This window comes from Podarcis cretensis, assembly GCF_951804945.1.
Source record: "Podarcis cretensis genome assembly, chromosome: 6".
Classification (NCBI taxonomy): Eukaryota; Metazoa; Chordata; class Lepidosauria; order Squamata; family Lacertidae; genus Podarcis; species Podarcis cretensis.
Window position 1 is genome coordinate 77,135,235 of NC_137175.1, and position 25,793 is coordinate 77,161,027.

General features: G+C 42.7%; 1 long non-coding RNA gene across 2 annotated transcripts; it reads left to right on the forward strand.

The window, feature by feature from the left end:
* The first annotated feature begins 1,488 nt into the window (after positions 1-1,488).
* On the forward strand, positions 1,489-25,793 carry LOC307218967. 2 transcript variants are annotated; one of them, XR_013840204.1, is made up of 4 exons: positions 1,489-1,615; positions 14,353-14,463; positions 23,507-23,591; positions 25,714-25,793. It is a non-coding gene; the product is annotated as an uncharacterized lncRNA (long non-coding RNA). The 2 variants fall into 2 exon arrangements; XR_013840205.1 differs by lacking the exon at positions 25,714-25,793 and adding an exon at positions 25,432-25,596 and having other exon boundaries at positions 14,353-14,548.

Genomic DNA, 25,793 nt, shown 5'->3' on the forward strand with positions numbered 1-25,793 from the left:
GAGGAACGGTTGAAGGAACTTGGCATACCTAACCTGGAGAAGAGACATCTGAGGAGGAGCATGGTCACACTTTTCCAATATCCGAAGGTCTGTCACACAGCAGGTGGCAAAGACATGTTCTATGCTGCTACATCCATTCAAAGTGCATTCTTTCCCTCAAAGAATTATGGCCCCCTGAAATTCACTCCTCACAGTTACAATTCCCAGCATTAACATACTACAGTGCCCAGAATTCTTTGAGGGGCGAAATGTGCTTTGAATATGCATTAAAGGTATAGTGTGTACATAGACTTCTTGGCAGTAAGAGCAGTTGAACAACAGAGCCCAGTTACCAAGAGGAAAGATGGTGGGCTCCGTCTTGATAGAGGTCTTCAAAGAGAAGCTGGACATAGGCTTTTCCTTCACCTCAGTCCATCCATTCCTTTCACCTCCTTCCTTTCAGTTCTTTCTCTTCTTTCCCTCAGACTCCGACATTCACTCTGTCTGGTTCCCTCTCCTTTCCTTTCCTCCCTTTCAACTGTGATGGATTTTAAGGAGTGACAGATTCACTCCTTAACCAGATTCCACGTCCACACATGTACGACATATGTAGGGAACTGTTATTGGTCCAAGAACTTATGCTTGGGAGATGCTGAGGCCCACTTCTGGTACCCAGCCTGCAGACAGAGAAACATAGCCTTACAGCCTTGTACCCTGTAGAGAAAATAAAAATAAAACAAAACTCTGCAATTTTCACAATCTACAGTATACTAGTTGCATATTATTTAGAGTTTTGTCATATTGCACAATTACAGGCCATGTCACGTCTACTGGGTGAAAAGTTGTATTTTTTATCAGGTCAGGAGGAGTGATTTAGCACTGCTGTGGAAATGTGCTGTAACTTTTATTTGTATACTATGTACAAGGAATGAGATTTGCAAAGAATTTGATTGCAAAAGAGATGGGGGAACTAACCAAGTATTTTAAAAGGGTAAACAACCTCTCTCTATGGACATCAGAGTAAATCCTTCCAAAGGCTGTAGAAATGAATGGGATCCACCAAACATCCAAAGGAGAACAGGGGAAATTAGAAAGAAACGTGGACAATGGCCACTAGAAAAGGATATATGAAAACCCAGTTCAGCAAAAGGAATCTGCTTGAGAAGAGCAGAACTGATCGAAAATAATTAGCAGGATTTTAAGTATCCTCTTAAAATACATTGCAAATTTCTCCGCTCCCCAAGAGAGCAATACGAACTCTCTGCAAGTAAAACAATGAATCCTACAACTTACTAAGTAGCAGACAGAATTATTTAGCAAGTCCTGAGTCCTCTAGGCTAAAAGGGGGGGGGATAAGCGGGGTGGGCAAGAGCTGTCTAAAGTTTCAGTCAATATTTACCTATTGGGTTAATAAATTGTGATCCTGACCTTCAGCAAAAGTCAATATCTCCTGATTATTAAATGTATGCACCCTCTACACCTTTCTTATTTGCCCAGGTTCATCATATAATGAGTCAACAGTTTGCAGCGGCAACTTTGCCTTAATTGCAAATGTCTGGACAGAGGAATCATACATCTCTCAAAGACTCAACTGAAATGGCTTTAAACCAGGCACTCAGGTGCCAACTCTGAGCTGGTATGGGGGACTTAAAAGGAATGGGGGGAAAGTGGTGTGTGTATCATATAAATAGATGATAGATAGATACACACACACACACACCCCACAGCCATTTTTAAAATCACATTCTGCCTTTATGATGAGAAACCAGGGGATAGTATCTTCTAGGACTTACAGATTGAGAATGGCAGTAAGATTTGCTTAATTTGGGGTAGAAAGAAAAAGAAATGGCTTGCTTTGAATGAGGTAAATGTTTGATGGCATGTTGACATTGTATGTTTTTCTTCTATGGATGCTGGAGTAGTTTTTCAAGAAATATTTTTTTGTGTTATGTGTTTTGGGAAACAGGTTGTTTTACATTACGGGGAAAGTCTAGCATATGCTCTTTACCCATGAGTTATATGACATATTTATGGAAAGATTGGGCAGAAACCATTGCCTAGCCACAGCAGAATAAGCAAGTCCATTGACTAACACTGGCTTATTTTGCTGTTGCTAGGCAATGACTTCTGGCCAATCTTAGCCTCCGAAACAACAAAAGTTTGTTATTGCTGAGCAAGATGCTTGGAGACTTGGTGTCAACCTTGTACAGTTCAGTTAAGTCAAGAGATCAGACATTAGGTGTGAAAGGTGGCAAGGAGAAGAAATCACAGAAGATGAGTAGAAATAATTTGAGAGGCATAGAGGGAAGTGGAAAATATCTCTGAGGCACACAGTGGCATGATTTCTGATGGTAAGTTTCTGAAGGCATAGGAGAGCCTTTAGGGGGAAAAGGGAGAAAGATACTAGACTTGTCAATTGACCTGAAAACCCCAAGGTGGGCCTGTTCCTGAGCCTTTTACAACTGCACAACGTACAGAAATTATCCAGGGTGTTTGTAGGACATGGCAACCAGCATGACCCCCTGCTAATACCACCCAGTGAACACAGCAGCCTAGTTAGGAAAATAGTTGGCAACCCTTGTTTCTAAACTTACTTCACCCAAGAAATTTGACACTCAATCATAGCTGTCAACTTACAGATTTGAAAATAAGGGACCAGCAGCCTCAAAAATAAGGGATCAGCAGCCAAAATAAGGGATTTTAGTCAACCAGCAGCCAAATGAAGCCTCAAGCGGTGGTTCCCACAGCGCAGCAACCCGGCAAAGGGGATGCAGCAAGGAAAACCACCATCACCTCTCTACTGGGAAGCGCTGAGCAAAGGCGAGTCCAAAGGCAACGCGGCTGATTTGATCAGCACAAGGCATGCAAGCTCCACCCCCCAGTTGTTCTTAGACTCCTTATTGGGTGAGCAACGTAGCCAAGCAACACAGTTGGAGCCTCCCTCCTTCCTGGATGGCAGGGAGGGAGGGAGAGGAGCTGCTTCCTTTGAAACCCCGGAAATTTAAGGGACATCATCAATCTGGGACAACAGCGGGAAACGGCACTGGGATAAGGGAGTTTCCCGCCAAATAAGGGACGGTTGACAGCTATGCACTCAATAGATATAGGATTAGCGGGATGTGACTTCTTCCTCTTCTAAATGGTGTGTGATTTCTTATTGATGAGCTATTTCTCCCTTTGTAACTTTCAGTCTCAAGTCTGCCTGATGAGAGGGTTGCAGGCTTCTCAAGAAGTAATCAGATTCAGTTAACAAACAACCTTCTGGTTTAACACATCACATTAAGGGCTTTCCATGTTTACTTGAGCTCCAAAATGCCAGGAAATTACAACTGTTAAATTACTGGGATCCCACTGGAATCAGCTGTGCTATTGGGAACTCTGCAGTGCAGCTGAACTCTGTGAACAGCAGGGCTTGAAGTCAGCACCAGCCACCTGATAGGCTGATCCCAGTGGAGAACTCTATCGCACAGCTTTCTCAGCTGAAAGCAGAACTTGAGGTCAGCACCAATCCACTTGGATTGCCCTTTGCAGTGTGGTTTGAATTCAGAGGAAAGAGTGGGTCACCTGACCTCATGCTGACATCAGGTGACTGACAGTTGGGCAGCCTTGCCCACCTATCAGAATGGCCCACCAGGGGATAGGGCAACCCAGAATCCCATCTGTGGACTGTAAGATGTCTCCCACTCCTGTATTAATGTGTACGGGTTTTTGGTTGTGGCTTTGTTAAATTGAACTACATTTATTTTATTTTTTGCATACTTATCTTTATTAAAGTTTTTTTTTAATACAACAAGAAAAAGAAGGGAGAGAACAAGACAAAGAAGGGAAGAAGGAGGAAGAGAAGAGAAGAGAAGAGAAGAGAAGGGAAGGGAAGGGAAGGGAAGGGAAGGGAAGGGAAGGGAAGGGAAGGGAAGGGAAGGGAAGGGAAGATGGGATTTTGATTCTCTGTCAGTTGCATAAAAAGAATTATTCAAAACATTTGCAAATTGAGCTACACTTAGAAGTACTATTCAGGTACAGCTGGAGACAAGATGGCCCAGAAATTATGACAGGGGTAGCTAGTAAGATGTCCTACAGATATTGTTGGACTGGAGTTCCCATCATCCCTGGCCTTTGGCCATGCTAGCTAGGACTGATGGGAGTTGTATTTCAACCATGTCTGGAGGGCAGCAGGTGAGGTACCTCAGGTTTATGAAATGCTAAGTTCAGGTTAAAAAGCAAAAAAAAAGCAGAGACATCACCTTACCAATAAAGGTCTGTGTGGTTAAAGCCATGGTTTTCCCAGTAGTGATGTATGGAAGTGAGAGCTGTACCATAAAGAAGGCTGATCGCCGAAGAATTGATGCTTTTGAATTATGGTGCTGGAGGAGACTCTTGAGAGTCCCATGGACTGCAAGAAGATCAAACCTCTCCATTCTTAAGGAAATCAGCCCTGAGTGCTCACTGGAAGGACAGATCCTGAAGCTGAGACTCCAATACTTTGGCCACCTCATGAGAAGAGAAGACTCCCTGGAAAAGACCCTGATGTTGGGAAAGATGGAGGGCACAAGGAGAAGGGGACAGCAGAGGACGAGATGGTTGGACAGTGTTCTCAAAGCTACCAGCATGAGTTTGACCAAAACTGCGGGAGGCAGTGGAAGACAGGAGTGCCTGGCATGCTCTGGTCCATGGGATCACAAAGAGTTGGACACGACTTAATGACTAAACAAGAACAACAAGTTCAGGTTTAGAAATTTGGGGAGTGCTGCCTTCCTTTCCTGCCTCCTCTGCTTCTCATCAGAGTGTTCAAACGAGGTTTGAGAAAAGAGAGACATAGATGTGAGGGGAATACATGAATGGAGCTCAGCAAGGAAACAATTCTCTCATTAGCTATCCATAGTTCAGACTGTTGCTAAGGAATTGTGCCATCAAAGGAGGGGAAAAAACCAATGCTGACGAGCAGAAGTTAGATAAAAATGGGAGGCCATGTAGTTTTGTGGGTTTTAAATAAATAACTCACGGACATGTCAGTCACTGCAGCATCTGTCTAAGTAGGGCTGCACACAAGACTTGTCACATTTATTTTTAGGTCACTCTCAGAATGGAAGACTTGTGGATAAATAGGCTTGTCAATGTATTATTTAAACATTAATGGCAGAAGCTTGAAATTACTGGCTTTTCAGACCCAATACTGCCTATTCAACATAGTTTCATTTGCTAGCCCTAGGATGGAGAACCTGTGGCCTTCAGAGGTTGTTGCAGTACAAGTCCCATTGTCCCTGACCATCTGTCATGGGGATTGGAGTCTGACAATTTCCAGAGCGCCACAGATTCCCCATCCCTGAAACAGACAAATAAGATATAGGTTGGTAATTTCTACTTGGGATGCCTCTGCCCAAATACTTAAAGTAACATATTGATACTTGTGTTATAGTTGATTAACATACAGGACAAATGGCTTAGTTATCCAATCGGTGGGCTGTTTCTAAGCCAGGGGTTTGGTATGAGGGAATTAAAAAATAATAATGCTATGCCACATAATTGCAGTGAAAAAGGAAGAAGCAAATGTCTATACAGTACAGCAGTGCAGTTCACTGTACAGGAAGACCATGAAGTTATTAGTTATTTCCAGTGTTTCCAGTAATAGTAGTAGTAGTAGTAATAATAATAATAATAATAATAATAATAATAATAATAATAATAATGTAATTATTTATATGCTGCCAATCTGACAGGGCTGCCCCAGCCCCTCTGAGCAGCTTCCAACACATCTAAAAACATAATAAAATATTCAAACATTAAAGGGCTGTCTTCAGATGTCTTCTAAAGGTTATAGTGTTATTCATCTCCTTGACATCTGATGGGAGGGCATTCCACAGGGCAGGCACCATACTGAAAAGGCCCTCTGCCTGGTTCCCTGTAGCTTCACATCTCATAGTGAGGAAATGACCAGAAGGCCCTCAGAGCTGGACCTCAGTGTCTGGGGTTTGACATCAGAGGTTGAGGCGCTTCTTCAGGTATACAGGGTCAAGGCATCACCTCAAAACGTTTTGATGGTAGGTTCTGCTCATTTAAACATTTGCTGGACGATATCACTTTGGTTATATTGGATACATATGAAGTGGAAGTTTCAAAGAATGAGGGAAGGAGGACAGCATTCCTAGGTATTTTGTTCTCTAGAAGTTTAAAGTTGTAATGAAGTGCACGTATATGAAAACTGAGTGAACATCTTGTCAATTCACTAGCCAAGAACTAAAACCACAGAAGCAAAGGAAAACGCAGTTGCAGAGGAAATGGGTTGTACAGTGTGTTTTTAACTCCAGTGGAGAAACACATGGAGGGTGAAGGAGAAAATGAGTTAAGAAGATTTCCTGTAGAGATACATATCTAAAGGCAAACCTCATGTTGCCCCCTAAATGCAGCTGTTACGGTTCTAAAATGTCATGATGATAGTCTCTTAATTAAAAAATATATTTTTTTGGAGAAGGTTGAAGTACCATTTGCCTGTGTGCATGCTTTAAAAAGAAAAAAGAAAAGAAAATATTCTGCATTTGCTGTATAAGTAGACCATAAGGCAGCTAGGAAATCGATATGCAGCATGCCATTTAGAGACTTTAGAAGAAGAGTTTGGATTTGATATCCCGCTTTATCACTACCCGAAGGAGTCTCAAAGAGGCTAACATTCTTCTTTCCCTTCCTCCTCTGTGAGGTGAGTGAGGCTGAGAGACTTCAGAGAAGTGTGACTAGCCCAAGGTCACCCAGCAGCTGCATGTGGAGGAGCGGAGACACGAACCCAGTTCCCCAGATTATGAGTCTACCGCTCTTAACCACTACACCATACTGCCTTAACACAAGGAAAATAAGGGAGTATACCAAAGAATTTAGAATTAGCTGGGGAGATGGTTTGGAGAGTGTCTAGCCCAACTGCATGTGGGACATCGGAACTTCAGCATCTGTGACCTACGGTTGTCTAGTCTCTGCTAAAACACCTCCAGTGAAGGAGATTCCACCATCTCAGTCACAACCACATACACCCATACATTTAAAGCACATTTAAAACCCCCCACACCCAAGAATCCTTAGAACAGGGTGCTGGGAATCATAGCTTTGTGAGGGATAAACTACTGTTCCCAAGATTCTTTGCGGGGAAGCCATGACTGTTAAAGTTTAAAAAATGTGCTTTAATGTATGGTGTGGATGTGGTTCCAAAGCAGTCAATGCCCCTGTCACACATTCTTAGTATTAGGTAGTTTCTTCTGATGTTTATCCAAGATCTTCTTCCACCCCATCTGTAGTATCTACCCATCAGCTGTAATCCTCCTTCCTGGAGCAAAAGAGAACAATTCTGCTTTGTCTTCTGCATAGTAGCCCTTCAGATGTTTGAAAACAGCTGGCATGCTTTCCCTTAATCTTGTATTCTCCAGGCTAAAAATTCCCAGCTCTTGTAGGACTGCCTTTCTAGATTACACACCATGCTGGTCTCCCGCCTCTGGGTACCCTCTATAGGGAAGGGCAGACCCCTCAACTGTTCTGATTTCAGCATGATGTCCTGGAATTACAGAAGCCATCCTGGCTTCTGGTTAGATCCCAGAATGCCCTGTTCTGGTGTGAGCCAGCTGGTTTGTGCCAGAGCAAAAGATGCTTGCTTCTTGGTCTCATAAGGTAAAGGTAAAGGGACCCATGACCATTAGGTCCAGTAGTGACCAACTCTGGGGTTGCGGCGCTCATCTCATTTTATTGGCAGAGGGAGCCGGCGTACAGCTTCCGGGTCATGTGGCCAGCATGACTAAGCCACTTCTGGTGAACCAGAGCAGCGCACGGAAACGCCATTTACCTTCCCGCCGGAGTGGTGCCTATTTATCTACTTGCACTTTGACATGCTTTTGAACTGCTAGGTTGGCAGGAGCAGGGACCGAGCAACGGGAGCTCACCCTGTCGTGGGGATTCGAACCGCCGACCTTCTGATCGGCAAGTCCTAGGCTCTGTGGTTTAACCCACAGTGCCACCCACGTCTTGGTCTCATGCTCTTGTGCAAATCACCTGGCTCCTGAAAGAGTCCAGGACTCAAAAACAAGCACCCTGATTATGATCAGTGGTTTGTTGGAGGGTATGGAAGGAGTGGGGAGGTCTACATGGCTCAGAGGTCTGGAAACTATGGAGTATATTATGTACTGTGAACATCTCTCTCTCTCTCTCTCTTTCGCTGCCCATTTACAGCATGAGGGACAAGCTGGCCCTAATTTGGCTTTTCTATTATGCTTCGCCAGAAAATTCTGCCATTATAGAGAGAATTGCTTCCTCTGCAGTTGTGACAGGAGACAGAACAACCCTGCCTTTTGGGATGTTTTGTTCTTCCCCAATCCGGCCTAATCTGGGAGCCCAGCTCTCGTTGAGGAAGAGGTGTACATTAAATGTGAAGACAGAAGTTGCAGTTCAGGTCACATCTCCTTGTTTTGGTTACCAATGTGCACAAGCTCATCCAGGCATGGATTCAATGCTCAGAGCAAAAAGTACTGATGCAACGATGCTATCAGGGCAAGATCAAACACAAGAGAAGCTTCCCGTCCTTCTTGCACCATAGCACAAAGGCAGGCAATTTCTTTTCGCCTTTCCTCTTTGCCTTGCCATCACCCCGGACATTTCAAGTACAGTGGTACCTTGGGTTACATACGCTTCAGGTTACATACGCTTCAGGTTACAGACTCCGCTAACCCAGAAATAGTATTTCAGGTTAAGAACTTTGCTTCAGGATAAGAACAGAAATTGGACTCCGGCGGCGTGGCAGCAGCGGGAGGCCCCATTAGCTAAAGTGGTGCTTCAGGTTAAGAATAGTTTCAGGTTAAGTACGGACCTCCAGAACGAATTAAGTACTTAACCTGAGGTACCACTGTACTCAGGTTGCGCAAAATGTAATAATTTCTCATGTAGTTATTGTGGTAACATGACTTTTTTTTCAGAGGCGGTATGTCAATACAGTGGTACCTCAGGCTACATACGCTTCAGGTTACATACGCTTCAGGTTACACATTCCGCTAACCCAGAAATAGTGCTTCAGGTTAAGAACTTTGCTTCAGGATAAGAACAGAAATTGGGCTCCGGTGGCGCGGCAGCAGGAGGAGGCCCCATTAGCTAAAGTGGTGCTTCAGGTTAAGAACAGTTTCAAGTTAAGTACAGACCTCCAGAATGAATTAAGTACTTAACCCAAGGTACCATTGTACAGCTCTTTGCCAAGGGTGCAAGGGACCCTAGATACATCTCCAGTTGCCTAGCCTAAGCATGTTTCCACATCCAAACTGTATAGCAATGGAAACAAGGGCATAGGATTTGAAATCTGTTCAGAACAACTTTATAGGTAGAAGTGCCTAGGGAAGGAAGTCCAGAAAAATCCTGTCTTCCTTCCTTAGTCAAATGGCATAAACAACTCAGCTGTCCAAGCCATGTTAGCACAAAGTTTTAAAACCCACCCTACCTTTATCATCTCCAACAAAAAGAAAAATGTTTATAATAATATATTTATTGATTTCTGCTTTTTGGATCAATAGCAAGATTTACTGCTCTACTTTTGAGTCAATTTTAACCTCTTCGGGTCACCAAACCTCCATATTGATCCTAACAGGAGCCAATATCTGCTTATTACTTACCTCCGTGTTTAGACACCTGCCACAAATTCTTACGAGCGCTTTCACTCTCACCTTCCCCACCCGCTTCTGTACAAAATAAGAGTTATGTTTCTTTCACATACGCAGCCAGTGGGGGCCAGACTTCTGACTCTGTGAATTTCACGACTTCTTGTTTTTTTAAAGGGTTTCATTAAGAACTCACAAGCTCACCCTCTTCAGTGATTAAATATCCTTGCCTAAGTAAAAAGTTTCTGATCAACATGTTATTCACCTGCCAAATGGTGGAGACATTTACAAGCAACACACAAGAACAAAATTCTGGAGAATTCATATAAAGGCTTCTTAGTGGCATCTTGCCAACTTTTAAAATATTACTTCTCGATCTGACAAGTGGAAAACCCCAGCCCTATCAGAATTTAACATTCCTGCACCTTTGGGGTCAGAAATGACCCCCAAAGGTTATAACAATATATAAAACATGTTACCCAAACTGATGCCACATAGCCACGTATTCCATATATTGTAACACAGTCAGATGGGTGGGGTACTAATAAATTATTATTATTATTATTATTATTATTATTATTATTATTATTATTATCCCCAACAATACAGGTGTTGTTTTGAAATGTTTCTGACCTCACTCCACCCTCTTTCTCTCTGTGCAGATGAGCCAGCCAATATCTTCGCTCTCCATAGATCAAGTCTATGATTTAATTGAAAAGGGTAGAGTTGGCAGGTATGTCATGTCAACTCTCTAAAAACAGAGACTTGAATTGATGACCATATGCACCCGAGGTGACAGTTTTCTGTGTCTTAAAGCAGAGGAAAGAGGGAAGTTCTGGCAAATGCACCACCTCGTGGTTTGGGGGTAAAATAAAGATAAGAATGGCAAAACAAACAAAAAGAAAGAAAGAAAGAAAGAAAGAAAGAAAGAAAGAAAGAAAGAAAGAATTTCAGTGTTACCCAGCAATTCACAGGTGATGAGATATAGGTTGAGTGGATGTGGCTTGACTCCCCCTGCACACAGTTAAGTCATATTTTGAACTTTCTGATATTCAGTTGCATTGTAAGGTTCCATAATTTAATTATGTACTGTGTGAAGAGGTTCTCATATCTTTCCTTAGAGTGCCACCTGTTATGGAAGGTTTAGAAGACACACTAGATGGGAAGCAGGCAAAGAACTTCATTGATTCTCTTAAGCAGAGAGCAGAACAGATACAACAAACTCCTGGTTTCCCTTGGCTACAACTACATCCTGTGCCACCCAGTGACTAATCTATATAATGGGTCAGAAGTTCAGCGCTTCAAATCCCTGCAATGGGGTGAACTCCCGTTGCTCTGTCCCAGCTGCTGTCCCAGCTCTGTCCCAGCTCCTGCCAACCTAGCAGTTCGAAAGCACACCAGTGCACGTAGATAAATAGATACCACTGTGATGGGAAGGTAGATGTTGTTTCCATGAGCTCTGGTTTCTGCCACGGTGTCCCATTGCACCAGAAGCGGTTTAGTCATGCTGGCCACATGACGCGGAAAACAGTCTGTGGACAAATGCCGGCTCCCTCGTCCTGAAAACGAGATGAGCACCGCAACCCCATAGTCACCTTTGATTTATCTTAACCGTCCAGGGGTCCTTTACCTTTTTACCTTACAACTAAATCCTGGGCCACCTAGTGACTAATCTATATAATGGGTGGTATCCACACACCACCTTTCTGAAGCATCCCAGGCTGGCTTTTGAATGCCATCACTGAGTGACAAGTAACTCCAGAAAGTTGCACCTGTCTCCTCTGATTAGCGTCTTCAAGTGTTCTTCAGTACAGATCTAGAGGGTGGGCTTGACTGCTTATATAGCTCTGGTAAACCTAATAGACAGGATCCTGTTATGCATTCAGTTCATTCTGTGCTCGGGAAAATATTGTGCCTTGTCATCCTTAGCCAAGTTTAAATTGACATTTTTATCACACGACTGCTGGCATGGTGCAGCAGATTACTTGCTTGTGTCTCATGATCGGTTGGCAGTAATTTAAACAGAGGTTGCCTGATTAAAAATCAGATGCCAAAAGCTGTACCAACAGCAAAATTGCCAAAGGCAACTCAAGTCACAAAGAGAGGAAGGAGAGGGAATTAAAGCTAGACCTTCGCAGAGGAATTCAAGTGTGCGGAATGTGTATCGCACACATGTGTGTGCAAAAATAAAAACAGGCACAAATCATGCATTGTCCTTTTATACCGTATCATAAAAATGCTACTAATTAAAACTTTGCAGGTTCAGTTGGTCAAGTTTCATGGCTGGATGCCTTCTGCTAGAGCATGCTCCAGCCGGCATTTATGAGATTAATTTGTAAGCTCTTCAGATTCTGAATCTCCAAGGTTTATGCTGTCTGTGTGCTGTTTGCATAATGCAGTTTTATAGTGCTAAACTGCTATCTAAAAAGGGATTATTTTCATATTCAGCACATTAAAGATCTAGTGCAATTCACAGATACCACACTGTGCTTATGCCAGAGATAACAGGTAAAATGCCTCTTGTTCTGATTAGCTGCAAAGCTAACATAAGATCATGGATGTCTTGAGAAAGAATATTGCCCTGCTGAAATTAATTCCCCAATGGTTTTATTAAAGTCTGCAAATTGCATTATTTCCCCATCATATTTGAAAGTCTTCACTCCCTTAAAGCCTGTTCTAACCCATGGCTTGCTGTCTTCCCTGGAGTGTCTAGACGTGGTGTCTTAGATTTATGTGTGTGATCTCAGTGTGTTACAACATCACTCCTGACTAATGCATTATTACAATACTTACATATACTCCCAAGTGCAACAGTATTGATTAGAAAATCACCAATCTGCATATTCATACCATCTGTGCTAAAGAAAAGCAAAACATTACATGATAATATTGGTCTTGTTTGGAAGAAAAATTCAGAGGATGCTAATAGAACAAATGGGGATTCAGTTTGAGTGTACTTGATTGTGTGTGTGTGTGTGTGTTTGTTTGGAATAGCAAAACAGATTTACACTAATACCTAGGAGGATTTAAAATGGCACTGTTTCCTTGGAATTTACAGCATTGAAGGAAGGTTTGGATAATAAAGTGTAAAGAGAAAATGTAAGTGTTCTTGAAATTGGATTGGAACAGCAAAAGCAACAAATGAAAGATACATTTTAAGAGCTTGTACTTTGAGTAGTATTTAATGCCAAGAAACCCACAATCGGGAGGAGTTCCCTCTTGGTCAGAAGCTAAAGTGAAGCTTGCAAAAGATGGATGAGACCTCACTTACTGGGCCAGAATCCTTCTAAAAGATAGGAATCTGCTTATCTTTTGATTGATTGCTCAGCTTGATACTTTATTTATAAAGTTTGACTACAAACCCATAAATCAAAGAAAAACACATCACAGGTTCAATTTGGGGGGCATTGACATCCTGCCATCTTTGCAACAGCACAGAATCCAAAGGTCAAGAGATGGGCGGGGGAGCAGCTCTGGCAGCTGTGTAAGTATGACAGAACACTTGAATGAAAATTCCTTCTCTAAATAAAGGAAATAGTGTGCTCCCCAGCATATAGATTTTCGTGCATGCCAATTTCACAACTATGCATTCTGTTATCTGCTCATGAGCTGAGAATTTGTGGTCAACCATTCCTCTATGTCCATGTTCGTTCTCCAGGATCTGACAACTGTGGCTAAACATGTTGCTCTCTTTAAGGAATTGATCCACTGGTTCTCAATAGGTTCTCAGGATGGATTCCTGGTATGCACTCTTGTGATGATGATCTGCATATTTCCTCAGTGGATCTACTGAGTGGTGCCTCAGTTTGGATCTACAGTGGTACTTTGGTTTACAACCATAATCCATTCCGGAGGTCCAGTTGTAAACCAAAACAGGTTGTAACCCAAGGCGCGCTTTCAACAATGGGGCCTCAAAAAAAAAAAAAAAATGGGTTGTAATAAAAAAGGGGGCGGGTTGTAATCCAAAAAAAGGGACACGCACTTCTGGGTCTGACATGGTTGTAATCCAAAATGGTTGCAAACCAAGGTACCACTGTATTCCAATCCAGCTTTAAGCCAGGTTGTGGACCAGAAACAGCCTTGGTCACCCTGGTGGATAACTTATGTATTGTTGTTAGTTCTCCTGAACTTCTTAGGAGCAACTGATAACATTAACCATGGTATCCTCATTGAGTGACTGTCTTCATCTCTCCCTGCCTTCTCCATTATGCTGCGTCCCCCCTCTAAGTTGCTTGCTCTCTGTGGGACAGAGGAAGAGGTGGGCAAGCAAGCAGGTGGCAGCAATGATGCACCTGTAGAAGAAATTCCTGTATTCTGCTGTCTTCAATTCAAGCCAATGATGTACAGGGTTAGTTGTGCTTCCAGCAAGTTTGCTTGAGGCAGGCATTGGCTGTGGTTCAAAGTTCCTGACAGGGAACTCCAAAGCACAGCCAATACTGGCAGGATTGGTATCGTCACCAATCGGTGCTGGCAACGGGCCTTTGCAATTGTTCCTTAGTGGTTGTGCCTCCACCTTCCTCACACTTGACATGACCTGCAGCATCAAGTGTGATACTGGTTTGCACTGTTGGAGTCAAATCAGGACCAATGCCAGGCCTAATTTGGTCTGTTGGTCAGAGGTTCCCCACTACTAGACTGCCTGAACATTTTGTCTCCTCCCCTTAAAATTCCCACTTATCTGACTATTGTGGGCAGACGAAGGGGAAATCAAGGACTCTAACTTGTGCAACTTTAAAGTATTTTATTTTAGTTATCTTTTATTCTTCAGGCTATTTTTCTCCCTTTCCTTGGAACCTACAACTGCTGGAGGAAGTGGAGAATCCAGAAAAGCAACAAAAGAAATCCTAGCCTGCTCTTCAATGCAGTTTCATGCTGCCAGGTCAGTGATTAACAAAGACAAGGTCCTACTGCAGGGAAGCTAAATGGAGTTCATTATGGGCAAAAGAGCTGCAGAGGCCAAAAAGGTGAGGCGACGTGAAACAGGATGAAATGAGAGACTAATAAGTGTGGGTTTCACTTCCTTAATGTAACCGTAAGGGTGGCTTTTAACTATCAGACGCTCGTAAGAATTATGGATAACAGCAATTCAGAGGAAATATTTTACACCATTATGAGCCTCCATCATAGATAACGGCGACAGAAAGCAACCTTGGCAACAGTGTTGGGCTAAAAGAACAGACAGCAACTTTCTTAACACTCATCTCCATGTAGGAAAGATAGGCTAGCTTAACAGGGCTTGGCATAGCCCAAACTCTGGGATTACCGTACAGGGTATTGCCATGTGCATCCAAAGGGAAAATTGGAGGACCATACCTGGCGTGACTGGCAAAAAACTCTTTGCTGAACTCCTTTCATCAGCTTTGGTTGGCGTGCCAACTGTGGTCCTACTGAGAGAGCTCTGATTTGGCCACAGCAACCCCTGTGTCTAGACACATCCAGGCTTGATTTCTGTGAAGTGCTCTACTGGAGACTTCAGCAAGTTATTTTTGGAACCTCAGTTACTCATCAGTTGTGAAGGACACGGGTTATGTGCTGCTTTGTGGAAGCTGCCCTTTGAATTTTTGGTTAAGTTTAAATACGGGATACAAATAATACATTTTTAAAAAAAGGAACTTGAAGTTGCAGCACTTCATAGCAGTGTTGGTTGGTCATGCTATTGCTCATCTGTTCTGCAGCCTGTAAAACCATGCTAAAATAACAAAAAGGGGAGACAGATGCCTTATATTGAATCAAACCAATGGCCTTTCAAGCTTAGGACTGTCCACTCTGACTGACAAAGACTCTCCAAGGTCGTAGGCAATAGCCTTTCCAAGGCCTGCTACTTGAGATCTGTAAATTGAGATGCTAGGGATTATACATGGGATCTTATAAAATGGTTAGCTTCACACTAAACTATGGCTGCTCCTCCTAAATCACCCCTTGTCAACCCATATAACATCTGTTCATCCAGTGACTCATCTTCAGCCATGTAGTCTTCTCTTTTTCTGTTAGCATGTTTCTTTAGCCAAGAAAACATCATAATCCTTGAAATGGAACTGACATTCTGGTTTATCCCTCAGTATTTGGGGGAGGGGGGATTCATTTGAGAGGACTGACATTTTCAGCCTGGTTCAAGATCCCTACGAAAACAAAAAGTGGACTGATTTGCATAGTCTGATTCGCAATTATTATTATTTTCACAATTCTGCCACACTTCCTCTAACTTCCTCTAACTGCATCTGCCCGAGGTCCTTTATGGCCAATGCCTCAGCTCGGAAAGCAATCCGATACATTGACTTCTGCTACCAGCCAGCTGGAGGCCTGTTGTAATCAGGAACAGGAGATCTAGAGTAGACAGATGACTAATTTACAACGCTGTGTAGATGGATTAGGCAGCAGTCTGTTGAACATTTGTCAAGATAATTTGGTTTCCATGGAAACAGTTTGTCACAGAAGCTCACATGACAGTGATGGGGAATTTAAACAGGTGCTTGTCTTCAGGCTGGATGGGCCCACAGGCAGTGGAAATTGGAACGGTGTGCTGTTAAGATTCTTCAGTATATTGGATAATATCCAGCTGCCTGTTGAAAACTGAACTGACTTGGAACTACATTGCAACTACAGTCCTGTCACTTCCCCATGTTGGAGTTGGCGACAGTCGGTTTTCAGAGTTTTTCTCACTTTGTCTAGTTTGGCACTCTGCTCTCCCCATTTCCCCTTTAATCTGGCCCAGTTAACTTTCACGATGCATAATTAAGACCAAGTTTGGTGGATTAAAACACAGCACTTTCGTGTCCCTCCCAGGACTTTTGCAACTTAATTAGGGCTTCACGACGTGTAACCACTTGAACAGCTAAAGCAACACATTTTGCACAGATAAAGCTCAGCTCTTACATCATGATACATGCTTTGACTGTCAGCTGCCAGATCAAAGTAGATCTCATTGCAAGATGACTTAAAATAATCAAGAGTCACTTGCTATAGCAGACGAGCTGAGTAGCTCGGCTCTAAGGTCGTACAAAGAGAACTCACAGGAAGTGGACAGCTCAGAATTTACAAGCAGGGGAAATGAGGTTTAAATCTACTGATTAGTCTTAAAGAATGGGTTCTAATGGATGTTTTTGCTTATGATGCATCTAGGAATGGTGATTTAAATCCCTCTAGGAAAACAAATTAAATGAAAACAATTATTAAAATGCCAAGCCTGATTTTTATTTTTGGTACTGAATTAATGTATTTTTTAAAGTAATGAAAACTTGAAATGGGGGCTTCAGGTCCTAAACACATTGAAACACTGAAGTGCCACTGGACAAAGTGGAATTTACTTCTGAGTAAACATGCATTTTTACACCTTTTTTTCCCCTTTAGAGTTCTTTTAATAGGCAGTTAGGGTTTCCCTACCAAGTCTCCCACATTTTTTAAATCTCCCACAATCCTCAACCAGGTATGTGCAGAGAGAGAAAGCCATTCTTTCACAGTAATTTGTCAAGTCCTGTGGCCGAACCACATTAATTTATGAATCATTCCTATTTCATTTGCTGCAGAATTAAGTTGCAAGAAAACTGCATAAAGCTTGTCGCATTAGTGGTTGTGAGCTCCCTACAGCCGTCACCTTTCCCCATCAATATTGGCCTGAAATGCTATTAATCTCAGACTAGAGCAAAGCACAGAGGGTCCTCAGTCAGAGTTGAAGATGCCTGCTTGGAAATGAAATCCCAAAATGTCTGTGTTATTTAAGGCCTAGTTCTCCCTTAGGTCATGAACCTGTGTGATCTATGTGGTGAGTCTGCATTGGGTTTGGGGAACCTTTGACCTCTCAGATGTTGCTACAGTTGCAACTCCCATCAGCCCCAGTCAGGGTGGCCAATGGCCAGGGTTAATGGGAATTGTAGTTCAACAACATCTGGAGGACTAAAGGTTCTCCACACCTGGTCGACATGATATTTAAGGGACACGGGTGGCACTGTGGTCTAAACCACTGAGCCTCTTGGACTTGCGGAGCAGAAGGCTAGAGTACATGTGATGGGGTGAGTTCCCATTGCTCTGTCCAATGTTCTGCCAGCCTAGCAGTTCGAAAGTGCAAATAGATAAATAGGTACCACTGCGGTGCGAAAGTAAATGGTGTTTCCATGCACTCTGGCACTTTTCACAGTGTCCTGTTGCACCAGAAGCAGTTTAGTCATGCTGGCCACATGACCTGAAAAGCTGTCTGCGGACAAACGCTGGCTCCCTCAGCCTGAAAAGCAAGATGAGCACAGTAACCCCATAGTCACCTTTGACTAGACATAACCATCCAGGGGTCCTTTATCTTTAACCTTACATGATATATGTATGCATGTTTTATTGAATATTTGTATACCACTGTGTCGTGTGTGTGTGCTGTTTACAACAAAAGAAAAACCCCAGACAAGGATAAAACCGTACAATAAAAACCATAAAGAAGAAATCAATTAACCATTGTGGAAGGATGTATTCTTAATTGATGGTATAGGCTTGGCAGAAGACCAAAGTTTTCAGCAGGTGTTTAAAAGCTGGCACAGAAGGCACCTACTGAATCTCTATTGGCAGAGCATTCCACAGGACTGGGGCTGATGGCACCGAAGGCTCAGTTTCTTGTTATTGTCAAATGAGCCTCACCCAATTTGGGGAAGGACCAACGATGCTCCTGCCAGTGATCTCAGTGATCAAGGTGGGATATACGGGTTCAGGTGATAGATATGCAGTGTAACGGAAGCTGCCACATGGAAATGTTATCAACCAGCCTCCACATGACTGACATAATGGGTAACACTGGCCTTTGTTTCCCAAGGATAACATGTCTATGCAAATATTTCTGGACTACAAGCTAGTTGGAGCAACCTGAAATATATAAACTGAATTATTTAGGGGTAACATGGGTGAAGGAAGGCAGGAGACAGTTGACATAGGAAATAATTTGGTCTCTGACATATTGCTCTGTCGAAAGGGTCAGACAAACCAAAAATATAGCCAGAGTAGAGGACAAGTTGGCACCGTGGGAAATATTATTCCCCAAATTGAAGACAACATGAATGCTGTCTCCCAGAGGTTCACGTGTGGTATGATGGGTAGACATTTCCCTAAAGTGATTTTTGTTTTAATTGAACCGTTTGCACTCGATATTCCTCTGCAAGATCAGCCATTGAAATAGGTTATTTTAGGGGAAATGAAACAGCAAACCTGAATGGGAAGGCATTGGGGAGATAATTGATTTTCAGATGTAAGATAAGTGCAAAGAAAGAAAAGGAGAAGGGAATCCTAAATAAAAATTAACAATTTCTACCATGGTTTAAAATGGCACTTGAAGGTTGTAAAGAGAGATACAGCTCTTTACTAGTTAAGGAGACTTGGAGAAGCTTCAGAGCAACAAAATGCATATACAGGAATCTGTGTGTCTGTGAACATGTACCATATTTTTCGCCCCATAGGACGCACCTAATTTTTTTTGGGGGGGGATAAAGAAAAAAATTATTCCCCCCCCCCAGGCACGGGGCAGGCGCGGGGGAAGCCCGAGCTTCCCCTGACCCCAGCCCCCAGAACAGCCTGCTATCCGCAAGCCTAGTAAGCCGCGCCGGTCTCCCCAGGCTTGCAGAGGGGTGCGCAAAGCCCAGGCGCACTCTTCAGCGCGCACCAGGCTTCGGAATGCAGGCAGCTCTGCGCCAACCTCCGGAGCCCCGCGCGGCTTCGCACCAGGCTCCGGAGGGTGGCGCAGAGCTGCAGGAAGCCCGGGAGCGCAGGCAGCTCTGTGCCACCTCCGGAGCCCTGCGCGGCTCCGGAGGGTGGCGCAGAGCGGCAAGAAGCCCAGGAGCACAGGCAGCTCTGCGCCACCCTCCGGAGCCCCCCGTGGGTTCGCGCCGGGATCCGGAGGGTGGCGCAGAGCTGCAGGAAACCCGGGAGCGCAGGTAGCTCTGCGCCACCCTCCAGAGCCCCGTGCGGCTTCACGCCGGGATCCGGAGGGTGGCGCAGAGCTGCAAGAAGCCCAGGAGTGCAGGCAGCTCTGTGCCACCCTCCGGAGCCCCACGCGGCTTCGCGCCGGGATCCGGAGGGTGGCGCAGAGCTGCAGGAAGCCCGGGAAAGCCTGCATTCGCCCCATAGGATGCACACACATTTCCCCTTCATTTTTGGAGGGGGAAAAGTGCATCCTATAGGGCGAAAAATACAGTAAATCTGTGATGGATACTTGAAAGTTTGTTTATCTCTGACTATGCTGTTGAACTGTGAGCATAATGTGATGTATCACCACAGCTCAGCTGCATTACATTTTCAGTGACCAGGATTCCTATAATTTCTTTTTCAATTAAAAAAGCATTATACAAAGCAGTACTTTGATCCTTTAAATGGCTGTTATTTCAATCTTGCAACTGTAGATTTTATTTTTATGTACATATTCTGTTTTATGGTAAAATGACATAGAGTATTGACTTTAAATGCTAAAACAAATATTGAACACAGGTTTTTTTTCAAGCTTATTTTATTTTTATTTAAAACAAAAAACAGGGTGGCAGCAGGGAGGTGAGATGGAGTCAAAGATCTAAATGATAACAGTCTTCAAGTAGTTTGCCCTCGCCTGGAGTTGAACAAAATTGAAAAGATCAAAGTTAGTGCCATCTTGTTCAAAGGTGAAAAGGTGAAATCTGAAGTGTTTAGAAGGATCAGAGAAAATGGAAATGCATGATAGTGTTTTGCAGTGCCTCCGGCCCATATCTATTAAGATACTTCATTTTCATTTGATATCTGCTTGTTTCTCATCTTACCACATCGATACAAAATTGGCCAAGGCTATTTCCCAGCCCAGATACAAAAAACTTGCAGGTGCTGAAAAGTAAACACCAGCAGAGGATAAAAAGGTTTTATTATTTGTTAAAAATGACTAAGATTTGCACATTAGGTGTGATACTCCTCCACAAAGTAGCATCCCATTAATGAGGGAGAAGGAAGCATTAACACATGTCTCTCTGGAACATTAGCATGCTGTTGGCAAATGGAGATGTGAAGGTTGTTGAGGGCAGGGCTGGTTGTAAAAATATCTGTACTTTGGACAGGGAAATGTAGATTTTTATTTGGGGGCCTTGCTCCCCTCCTCCCCCTGCACTCCATAAAAATGTCCGTATGATTGATCTGCCCTGACTTATTCTTTCACAATGAAATGCAGCTAACCAACCCCTCCCCCCAAAAAATGTTCAAATGATGCTGTTTCTCTAGGGGGAAATATAAGAAAAATAGGGACCTTTTCCGCAAGAAAAGAGGAAAGAGCAATGCAAAGGGGGGAAAGGCTTTTAAAGCTTTAAAGATACAGCAACCAGCAAAAAGCTTTTCAGGTGAAGGTTTCTTTCTTAACTCAATTTTGTCTAAGTAGATGAAAGCTAGACAGAGGAGGAGGAAATCCTGATGGGATATGCTACTCCTAGCTTGCAAAAGACTCAACGGTCCCTGAACAAAATGATGCCTTAATGGTTAGAAATGGCAAGTGGAGACTTAATATCCATCTCTCAATACAATTTTGAGGCATGTTACTGTTAGATAGCAAAACCGAAGGCAGAACATTTTTATTTATCTCTCCCTCCTGCTCTTGCACAATACATTGGGGTTTTTTTGTTGTTGTTTCATATAGCAACATATAATAATTTTCAAGGCATGGGGTTTATAGCTCTCCAAAGGAATGTCCCGTGTTAATTATCCTAAGCATGTTTCCTTTTAAGTAAGCTCCAATGTTTTTAGTTAGATGTAATCCCTACTAAGAGTACTCCGGATTGCAGCAGTATATTGTCAATCATAGCTCAGCAGTTCCCCATAATGTCAAACTCACCTTTAAAAAAAAGTCATGGCTTATTATTTTTATTTATTTAATTTTTATACCGCCCTATACCTGCAGGTCTCAGGGCAGTTACGATATAAAAACACAATATAGAAACACCAAATACATAATAAAAACAAAAACAGGAACAACCCAATAATGCACCCCCTCCCCAACACATTTAAAAAGGGCACTGGATGTCAATCAGCCAAAGTCTTGGTTAAGGAGTGCACACCCCATATTTACAGAACATTAAAATCAGATTTAAAGCACATGACTTCCCCCAAAGAAACATGGAAACTGTGGCTTGCTAAACGTTCTGGAAATTGTAACTCTATGAAAGGTAAACTACATCTTTGTCGGAAGCAATGTGCTTTAAATGTGCAGTGTGTCTGCAACCGAGGCTGCAAGCAGCTACCTCTTACAAAAAGAAAAGAAAAAAGAATGAAGTCTCAATTATTCTGCAAGCAAATGAACCAATATGGCTACTGGGTGACAATGGAAACTTAGACATAGGGCATTTCATACAGTCTGTTGGCTGATGTGCAAACACATCTGCACAGCAGGGTATCATAACAAAAGAAGGCTCATTCATTTGACTCATTCAGACTACAAGCACTACTCACAACGACATTAAGGTAATATCATAACTAAGTTATTTCTGGTTTTAGACTATCTGCAGTCATATCTAGTGATTTGTTTTCCAGGGGTACTCAGGAGTACACAGTACCAGCACCTCCCCCCCCCCCCCCCCGCATGTTAAAACTGTGGCACTTACCGTAACAATGCCAATCCAATCCAAATAACTTTATTGTGTTAGCCATTGGCCTTGACAAATCCAAAATAATCCAAAATAAATACAAGCAAAAGGGGTGTCATGCCACAAATAATGGTATCTATTTAGATTTTTGTGTCTCCCGTACAGTTCACTGCTATATTGTCCCGTGTCTTCTTGCTGATCTTTTTGGCCGCCAAAGGAAAAAGGGTGACTTTATTAGTCACTGAAGCATTTACATCACTAAGAAGCCTTAAGACCTTCTCTGGCAGGGAGAGACATCTTTCCTGTTTGGACGGAAAGGTGAGAAATCATCTCCTGGGTCCAGTGTAGTAAATAGTGCAAATGTCTTCCACCTGCGGTTGCCCACATATACAGAGTCTGTCTTCATATCATTCGTCCAGGACGGCAGAGGGCATAGCTTGGAAACACAGCTCAGTAAAAGTGGATCAAAGTGAGGCTGGCAGGAGATTCAACAGGTAACTGGCTCTAAAATGCACTGTTTTTAGAAGGGGGAACCAAGGAGAGCATTGAGTGGTTTTGCTTGCTTGCAGATCACATGGTGATTCTCTCCAGTGGCACCAATTGCTACAACTTCATGGTGAGTACAGTGGTACCTCAGGTTACAGATGCTTCAGGTTACATACGCTTCAGGTTACAGACTTCGCTAACCCAGAAATAGTGCTTCAGGTTAAGAACTTTGCTTCAGGATGAGAACAGAAATCCGGCTCCGGCGGCGCGGCAGCAGCAGGAGGCCCCATTAGCTAAAGTGGTGCTTCAGGTTAAGAACAGTTTCAGGTTAAGTACGGACCTCCGGAACGAATTAAGTACTTAACCTGAGGTACCACTGTACTGACACCTTTTTTTTCAAAAAAAAAAAAAAAAGAAGCACTGGTTGTATCCATATTTAAATGTGGGAGAAAATCTAAGGAGACAATGATGAACTTTTTTGATGTTGTTATTTTGTCATGGTTCCCATGGCATGCAGTTATAGTAACTTTCCTCTCTATCTTGCAATTTCTGCAGCCACAAAGCTCCTTTTTTAAGGCTCAGGATATTGCTCCTGGGTCCTTTTCCCCCCTTTACTCCCTCTTTTCAGATCACTAAGAGTGAACACACCGAAGTCTCATTCAGTTGTTTACCAGCTCATCATGGGCAAATTATCCCCCATTGACATCTAATACCCACATATACTAAACCATCATATTAAAAAAAAAAAGAGTGCTGAAAGCTTCAGGTGTACATATTACCTTGAGATCATTTCAGTCACTGTGTGAAAAACATAGCCCTGTGAATCCTTCCATATAACTTGATAACTTGAACACGCTGCTCATTTGTTCTCTTTTGTGAAAACAGGATGTTGATAGCCACAGGGCCAAGGTCAGACATTTCTAGCCAGCGAGTTGCTATTCTGCAAGACCCATGGCCAGTTGGGTAGTAGGTGAGTCATTTCTTAACGATATTGTTCCTTTCTGTACTTGTATTTGTTATGGGCTACAAACTCTGATGATCTAATAAAGGCCTGTGACCATGAATTCCAACTGGTCGCCTACTGGTATTTCATGGAGGGACAAATGCAGCTGTAATGAATCCCCTCGATATAATGAAAAGTAGTTTCACAGCATTGCTCCACTTTCACAGAACCCGGAGAAGGCAAGCGAGCATCCTGCCGTTGTAAATTCAAACACATGCAATATTAATATAGCTTATGGAGCCTTACATCTCTGTGAAATGTCACCAATATAAATAGACTGATCATGTTGGTTATTTGCTGGCAAATAATAATTAATCATGAAAAGTTAATCAAACACATCCCTAAAAAAATATGTGACAGCCATAATATGACGCCCATTCAGCCCACAGACAGACAGACAAATGCACACACTCACTCACATGTACTCCTTATTCATAGCTGCATGAATACAAAATGCCAATGATACTTCATCTTTAATAGCTAAGGGATTTATAAGCATATTGCTTCAATAAAACCTGGTTCATCTGTACAGTGTGCAGCTCAGATATGCATATTTAATTACTCGGAAAGTAATTTACTTGTACAGATGGTGGTATTAGGGGTCTTACTTCAATTTAATTTACTTCTGCTGGTGAGAAATGTTATTTTGCTATGAATCTTTGCACAAAGAACACACTTTTATCATGGATAAATAATAACGCACAGTTTGTAATTAATACGCATGATTAATCAGATACATTCCCAATAAAGATTGAAACTGAAGTCGAACAGCCCAGACGAGTTTGATGAAAGGGAACGTTAGAAGCACTCTAAATCCTAAGTAGTGACTTCTTGAAATATCACAGGAAGTAAACTCTCCTGGCACAATGAGGATACAATGGAGGCAGCAAAGCATACCTTCCTCGCAGCTTTCACTGCCACAAGGTAGGCTCGATGATGAACCCTCACCAGAATTGCGCTGCATTCAACTGCTGGCCCTCCAAGTGTCCCGCTTTTCCCCAGGGATGTCCCTGATTTAGAGAAGCCATCCCAGTTTCTGATATGTTCCCAGAATGTCCCACTTTTCGGAAGGGCATCCCTATTTTCATTCAAGAAATGTTGGAGGGTATGGTAGGATGTCCCTATTTTCACTGGAGGGTATGCCTCCAGACATCTGAAGGCAAGCCTTTATAGGGAAGTTTTTTAAAAAATTTTAATGTTTTATTATGTTTTTATATATGCAGAAGGTTGCCTAGAGTGGCTGGGGCAACCCAGTATGATGTGTGGGGTATCATTATGGAATGGGACATCCCTATTTTCATCAGAGAAATGTTGGAGGGTGTGCAACTGGTGTTTTCCTCCACTTGTCTTCAACCCAACACCCAGTTTGTTTCCTCACTCTAAGCTCTGGAGTATACAAGGAAGCCAAGCAGGAAGGGGTTCTGTCTGAGGTAGACAACACAGAAATGAATGCTAATTGAGGTAAAGGTACCCAGAAATAGATTCTGTTTCTGACTCTGAGGTAGATAGTCACAGAAAAGAGTTCTGTGTGGGGTAGGCAGCACAGAAATGGATGCAAAAAATTTAAAAATGAAGCATTTCACCTTCCTGGGCCCGAATCTGCCTCTCCCTATGGTTCTACAGCACCAACAGAAGGATGATAAAATCACAATCTGTCACTATGGCTGCAACAAAACTGTGTGGTTGTGCTGATTCCATTGAACAGACAACCTCTTTTAACACCACTAAACAAGACCTCCCAAAATGGAAAGTAACACAGAGAATTAATTATTATCTATGCTCTCTTTTTTTTGTATTTACTTGGTAGGAGGAAGTGCTTTGTTGAGCAAAATTGTTTTCCGGTGTTAAAAAAGAAAATTATCACAAAAAGTATTATTGGGTTCGTTACACTCTCAAAACTGAGCATTTTTCTTCTATTAAATGCTGCATCCCGCATCTCAGAGGCAGCATCATACCACATGCCACTGCGGTTGCTATGGTAAGTGTTCATGTTTTATTGAACAGTAAATGGACACAATCCCCTAAATGACTCCCATATGGCCCTAACACAAGCAACTACTTCTTTCTTTTCTTTTCTTTTTTTGTCCAGTTTCCCCTCAGTGTTATAAGGAATATGGATTTTCCACCAACTGAAGAAAAACACAGCCTCCTCTCTCTTCTTCATAGCAC